A 7658-nucleotide genomic window follows, 5' to 3' on the forward strand; every position below is an offset into this window, starting at 1 on the left:
GCCCTCACTTCCAATCATGGAAGCGACTTCCCTTGTTCAGCAGCTCATAGGATACAGTGGTCCCTGTTTTACAGGGTGCCAAGCAATTTTAGGCTGCAAACCACAAACCCTTAAACCAGTTCTACTAATTTCAACAGAACAACACCAATTTAAGTTGCTTGTGATTGCAACTAATGTTCCCTCTAAGATGTAGAGTCTTGTGAGCAAAAATTCTACCTCGTGAGCTATGGGCATTAAAGTTGTGAGCGAGCAATTTGGCTGCTGCATCAATCAGTTTGCTCTGGAGCCATCCTTCCTGAGCTGAGACAAAAAAGTGTGAGCCAGAGGCTAAAAAAAATGTGAGCTAGCTCACACCAACTCAGCTTAGAGGGAACACTGATTGCAACTGGTGAATTACTACTTGCGGAAATTACTCAGAGCTAGCATCACATACATGACAAGCAGACAGGAGAAGGGCAAAAGTCCAGCAATGCATTTTGCAAAACTGCCCATAAAGTTTAATGTCAAACTCCATATAGAAATGCCTGCAGATGTCAAGGGAATATTGCCTGAGAAAGTGTGCTGGCCTTTCCCATAATAAAACAGATGCACTGAAAACACAAATTATTTCACCACTATAATCTCATTGTTTTTGTCTGTGGGGACAGAAACAATGCAGAGATTTCTTCGGTTTGGTTTTATATGAAGTGAGGGCTGTTCAGCAACGGATGCAATAAGGTTGCTTGGTAAATTTACAAATGTGTAGTTGGTTACTATGTAGCACACTTTTTGTGGATCTGCTGTTCTCTGGAGTGAAGAGTATTCACGCTTGCTAGGTTGAATGTTTTTCCAGCTGCAGAGCTAAGTGGCGGTTTTGCAAAAAAACAGTATTCAAATAGAGTGTTCGATTGTGGATCAGGTGCAATAGAGACCTTGGATCATCTTTTGTTATTTTGCCACCAGTGGATTGACACCAGATCCTGTTGGATCACTCCTATTTTACATAGACATCACCTCCCTATAGAACCTTGGGTGATAACCATACTGCTAGCAGATGAGGACCCTGAAATGACTCGCTTGGTGGCAAAATAGTGCTATTTTTAAAGCAGCTTTGAAATGCTGTAGGTAGTTTTATGTATACAAATTTAATTTCCATAATATCATGGGATTTTATAGAGTTTATGTTGTCTATTAATATTGTTTATAAGTATGCTTATTAGTTTTATTGTAAAAATGTTTGGTCTAAATTATCTTGTAATTATATGTAATGTGTTTTATATTAACTGTTTGTACATTTGGCTTAAGACCTCTGGTCAATGAAGCTAATAAATGAAAGGAAAGAGTATTCAACTCCACAAGAATAACTAATCTAAATTTACCATTTAAGGCATACTGAACATCTTGCAAATTTTATTGCACAAAGTGCCAATATAACCTTGTGAGATGGATGTTGAGATTGAAAGTGATGCCCTTCCTAGGGCTGAGAGATCTTAAGCAGACATACCAAAAAGCAGCACCTTTGAAATTAATCAAAGTTAACTTATGAAAAAACACAGGGGGATCTGGGTCTTTCAAGTAGTGTAATTCCAAGATTATGCCAACTGGACCAAACTGACACTTCCGGATCATTTTCACAAGTAACCACAACACTGTGCATGCTACGTGGGGCTGAAACAATGCACAGAATTTGGCACACAACATTTCCTGATATGAATCGAGATTACTGTTTTCGTTTGTTTTAAAGACAGGTTTCTAAATCCAGTGAAAAGCTGAATAGACCTTCTCTGCTCTTTTCCTCTACAACCTGACTGTGTTCATTCTCCATACCACTTTCTCTTTTCATATCCTTCAGACCTTACCAAAGAATTCCTAGTAATCCTTTTAAATAAATCAAATTGGAAGTAAAATGCAGCGAGTTACCTGCATAATTACTTAAGATTTCAAAAACTGATTAACTTTGGTACAGAATCTGGTCAATTTGCAAAGAGCACTACAACAGTTACTAGCAATACAAGAGGCTTTAGCTGTTGTTTTTCTTTCATGGGAATGTGAGATCCCTGCCCCCACCCAGTTCCACATGGCAAACCGCTTGTGAATGACAAGGAGTCATTCAACAGTAGTTTGTGACATGGCATGGATGGCTGTCAGACCAAACAAGTCAAAAGCCCCTGGCAATGTTCAAAAGCTTGGGCATGTCTAAAGCGTCTCTGGATCCTGGCTTTTGGTTTTGTTTTTGCACACAGCTCATGTTGCCAGAATGCCATAGGCAGCTCTCCAACCTATGGTACCAAGACAATAATATTCTCAAACAGAAAATAAAACTCCTCAAACTGAGCTTTTTCCAAAAAAGAAAAGAAAGCATTAACTACTACAGTAGCAGGCATTGTAAAAGAAAGTAATTGATGCTGAATGTTAAAGAACATTAACAATATATTGAGAGCACAGTTTGTTCTTGTTTAAACACTAGAAGAATGAGTCATACTTGTCAATGGGTATCCTGGGCTGTGCTCCTAAAAGCTCTTGTGCCATTAAAGCAAAACAGACACCAGTGCAATTTTGATGCTGCAAGCAGTTCTAGAACTGTAGCTCAGCAATCCAATCCCTTAAATGCCCCATCAGTAAAAGTCTCACTGAATGGAATAAGGTCTGCACAGGCGGTGCCTTTTGGGGATCAGTATCTCTCAATCTGCAAACTCATTCCCATTGGAACACAGTCCCTATTTATTTTTAGTTTATTTTAGAATATATAGCGCCTAAGAATGCTATGTGGTGCACGCTGAAATCCAGTCCCACTGAAATCAGCATGGCTTACTTCTGTGTTTGTGGTGTATAGGACTAGGCTGCATTAATATTTTCAGATGCTTAGTAAACAAAACGACCAGGCCCTTACTCTCCCTCACTTCCTTCTTTTGTACTAGTTTTCTTTTAAGTTCACAAATGCTGCTAATGCCAGTTGAACTGATAGTGACAGGCCGAGCCATGACTGGGTTAAAGTGGTTGCCATTGATTTCCCATCTGCGCCCATCTTCATACCACTTCATCATGTCCCATTCAACCATGTTGTGTCGTAGTTTCAGGGCTGGACTAGGATCTAGGAGACCAGTGTTCAAATCCATGAAAGCTTGCTGGGTGAGCTTGGACCAGTCAGACACTCTCAGCTTCAAAAGGACTGCTTCAAAAGGGAATTAGATAAGCATATGGAGCAGAGGTCCATCAGTGGCTATTAGCCACAAGGTATAGATAGGGACTCTGGGGCAAGTGATGCTCTGTCTTCTTGGTGCTTGGGGGGGCGGGGTCAACTGTGGGAGGGCTTCTAATGTCCTGGCCCCACTGGTGGACCTCCTGATGGCACTGGTATTTCTGGCCACTGTGTGATACAGAGTGTTGGACTGGATGGGCCTTTGGCCTGATCCAACATTGGCATATCTTATGTTCTTATGTTCTTTAACCTACATCAGAAGGTTGCTGTGAGGATTAGAGATGTGAAAGCCTCAAGGGTTGTTGGGTTTTTTCCAAAAGAGATATTGGAAGATTTGGGTGAACACTAGCAAAACACCCCCCCCAGTTCCTATGAAATATTTTCTCCTCTAGAATGAGTAAAATGCTTCTTAAGGCAAGTTTTCTACCACTCAAAATGTAATTCATGAAAAAGTCTGAGGACTTTTAAAATGCAGCAGTTTGCAGCTCTTACTCAAGTATTGCGTAAACTTGCAATTTTCTTATAGAGAAAGAAGCCATTCATATTTTTAAATCACATAACCGTACCAAATAGTGCAACTGCAAAGGAGAATTAAGTTATAAATGACGTGCTTTATGTTATTAAATCAATTTTAAAAAATTTAAGTTTGATAGGAAAGTAAGTCTTGCATGTATTTCAATTTTTTCCAACTTCCCCAAATTTCACACTACCATCCCATTTTGTTTTTGCATTCAGAGGCAGGCAGTAAAAACTGAAGCCCACAGTAGCTGGATGGTGGACTGAAGATGCATCTTTACCAGATCAGGCCAGTTGGTTAGATGGAGACCAGCCTATCTAGCAGCAGCCCTCTGTAAGTTTCTGCAAAGAGGTTTTTTCCCCCTGGGATGCCCCCTGCTTTGGTAAAAATGAAAGAACTCAAAACACCTATCAGCTTCTTTGCTGCCCACTTCCTTACTTCTTGGGAATCTAGGTCAGACATGGGAGAATGTTTTTGAACAGAGCATTTGTTAAGCTTTTTTTGCCACATAATGAGACTGATTTACCACCACCATTTTGCCAAGGGATGCTATCATTTTGACACACATCTGGTACCAATAATTATCTTCTATATATTTATAGGTAAGCCTCTATGTATTCCACAACTGCACTGTGTAAGGTCAGAACTGAACTGCAGACCAGAAAGTTGGTAGGTCCGCAGTTCCGAGACCCGAGTGCCATATGATGGAGTGAGCCCCCATCGCTAGTTCCAGCTCCTGCCAAGCTAGCAGTTCGGAAGCAAGAAATTGCAAGTAGATAAATAGGTACCGCTTCGGTGGGAAGGTAACAGCATTCCGTGCACCTTGGCTTCTTGTCATGCCGGCCACATGACCACAGAAACGTCTTCAGACAGCACTGGCTCTTTGGCTTGGAAACGGAGATGAGCACCGCACCCTAGAGTCGGATTCGACTGGCTTTCGAGCAAGGGGAACCTTTACCTTTACTTACAATCAAATATCCTGAGAATCTCTGTCTTTGTTTCTTAAAACACACAAGTCATCTAAAGACAATATTGGTGGTGGTGGAAAGTACCATCAAGTCGCACCCAACTTATGGCAACCCCGCAGGATTTTCAAGGCCAGAAACAGAGGAAGCGACCCTGGACTTCCTTGGAGGTCTCCCACCCACGTACCAGCCTGGGCCACCCCTGCTTAGCTTCCAAAACGTCATGAGTTTGGGCTGGCCTGAGCCATCCAGGGCAGGGCACACTACACTCATTTAATTCAACATACACAGAGGGGGAGTGGCCTATGTGAACTGGCCAACTCATGAACATGGGTGTCTATGTGCATGTTAAGGGTGTGCACATAGGCACTAGCTCTGCAATTGGGAATGCTGCTTTTTCAAATGTTTCTGATAAAGGGAAGGGAACGTACATAAACGCTATGCTCAGAAGCCACTGATCACATGTAGACAGAGGAGAGGACCAGCGAGCCCACACAGACTTGGCCTCCACATGTGTTGATTTTAACATGCATAACTTTTACAGAGGGCTATTCAACACACACTCACATGCAACAATATGACAGAAACAGAGACCTTGAAAAATGCTTCATAAAACCATACACATAACAATGGGAAGCTACTCAGGTTTTGCAGTGATCAGGTCTTTGTCCTGCTTCACTCCTAAATACCAGCATAAGTAAAATAAGTTATGCAGACATAATTATTTTAAATGTACTTAAATGTGTATTATTTATGCAGAACTTGGAGAACTTCCTATTGATTTGTTTTATACTGTGTCTCTTTCTACAATTTACAGTGCTAGAATTTAGCATTCTCTTGTGGTCAAATGTGATGGAAAAGGCCCCAGTCACACAGGCCGGAAAATGCGGGGGGGGGGGGGCTGTTTGCCCTGGAGCAAACTAAAGTGCGGCCGCCGGATCACACGTCCCGCCAACGTCCCGTGGTTCGAGGGGAGGTGCTGATCACACGACAATCCTGCGGTGTGGCAAAGAAGCAGCGCGATCACAGCAGCAATGGCTAGGCGCCACTGCCGTTGTGTTTTTTAACTGAAGTGTGCGCATGCGGCGTTGGGTGCTTGTGCGCATCCCGTGGAGACTTGGGGGGGGAACCTTTTTGCAACGGGACATGGGCGGGCGCCGGATGCCACGAACTACCACCGGAAACGCGATCAGACGCCCGCCCTTGCCCCACGGTTTCTGGAAACTAGTACCTCAGAGGTACTAGTTTTTTACGCCACATCTTCAGCGGGAAGCCTCAGGTTAGACACGGGAGCTCTACGCTTCCCAGATGTTGCGGTGTGATTGCGCCCGGAAAATCCTCCTATCTTCCTTCTCTGTAGCGTGGCTAATGCTCCGTGTGACCGCAGCCAAAGTAAGGAAACAAAGAACCACTGCGTGGCATGCTAAATCGCACATGTGCAACAGGTCTGCACATGAATTGCTCTGCATAGCTCACTGGCAGCTAAAAATTACCATGAGAAGTGGTTCCTATACTAGAAGTGGTTGGGTCTCGGAGGTGACATCATCTGAACTAAGAAACGATCCTTCTTCTACATTAATCAATCCTGAGTGTAAAAGGTATAATGTGTAATCGTTACTTTCTGGATTTCTGCTCTCTCCTGCATATACCAGGGGTATCATGGTCAACAAAGGACACTGAATGAAGAGTCATGGTGCGATGTGCACACTTACTTATGCCCCAATGAATTAAATGGGTCTTTCTTCTGGCTAAACATGCACAGGATCAGTATGTGAGGGATATCTGTTCAGAGAGGTAGTGTGCTGCAACAAAAATAAACAGGACTCCAGTTGCACTTTGAAGACTTGGTTAAAAAAATGGTTTTTATTCCAGGGTATGTTTTCATGAAAGAAAGCTGACTTCTGCAGATGCAATGAGTACCTCCTCACTGTGGCAGACTCTTTATGTAGGGAGCATGAAAAAAATTAACAAACATGGTTAAAGGGCCATGAAATCCGGTAAGTACAGGGTGAAATAAAATGCTGTAACATTCAAATTAATCAAGACAAACACGGAGACCATTCAGTCCTTTAGCTGAACTAGTCAGCATCTGTGAGGGGTGGATACTTGTCCTGATCACCGCTGAATGTCACATCATTACGTTTCACCGCCCCTTCGCTCCTGCTGGCTTCCCCACTTAACATTCCTACATTAAACGACCGCGTAGTGAAGATTCACTCGCTGCATCTGAAGAGGGGAGCAGTTAGTCTCTAAAGTGCCAAGTGGACTCCTCCTGCTCTTTTCTGCTGAAATAAAATGTTAAGCTTTTAAAATGCCGCTAGACTTCCTGTTTGTTTTCGCAGGGCTCTCGGGTAACTTTCCCATCCAAGCCAGAGGAGCAGAATTCCCTGAACTGCCCGCCACCGCCGCAACCCTTCGCAGAACTCTCCCGTCCGTCCTTCCTCCCTTCCTGGAACAGAATGTTATACACGCTAGTATTATTCTCCACCCCCCGTGCCAGCAGTAAAACCGTCCAGTGGCGTCTCCTTTTGCGGAGAAACCGCTCCCCCATTGGCCCAAAGGAAGGCTACGTCACTCTTTGACCCGGCGGCTCAGGAGGGGGGGGCAGGAGAGGAAGTGGCCGAGGGGTGGCTTGTGTAACTGGCCCCTTGGTGGGGGGGGCAAAGGGAGGGGGAGCCTCTGACACCCCCCCGCGCGCAACAGGCGCCCGCGCCCTTCAGGGAGACCGCGGCCTCGGGCAGGCTGCTCCCCTGCTGTCCGGGTCGGCCCCAAACCAGCCCCAAACGGCGCCGCGGCTTTCTTCCCTTTGCGCACAGGGAGGGGCAAGCGAGGCTTCGACGATGGCAGCCGCCAACAAGGCCTTTGCGGGGAAAGGCAGCCAGCGACGCCCTTCCTCGGTGCCAAGCACACAGCTGCTCCCCCGCCACCGCCCAGCAGCCCCAAACTCCTGGCAGCAGAAAAACAGAAAGGGGAAGCGGGGCCACCGGGGCCTGGGGGG

The 7658-nt window shown here is 44.8% G+C and overlaps 1 protein-coding gene across 3 annotated transcripts in view; it reads right to left on the reverse strand.

Annotated features, from left to right (window-relative positions):
• IRF2 (interferon regulatory factor 2) overlaps nt 1-7658 on the reverse strand; it is a 55798-nt gene that overhangs the window by 46934 nt on the left and 1206 nt on the right. The window lies entirely within an intron of this gene.

This window comes from Gekko japonicus, unplaced genomic scaffold (assembly GCF_001447785.1).
Source record: "Gekko japonicus isolate JY-2015 unplaced genomic scaffold, Gekko_japonicus_V1.1 scaffold2473, whole genome shotgun sequence".
NCBI lineage: Eukaryota > Metazoa > Chordata > Lepidosauria > Squamata > Gekkonidae > Gekko > Gekko japonicus.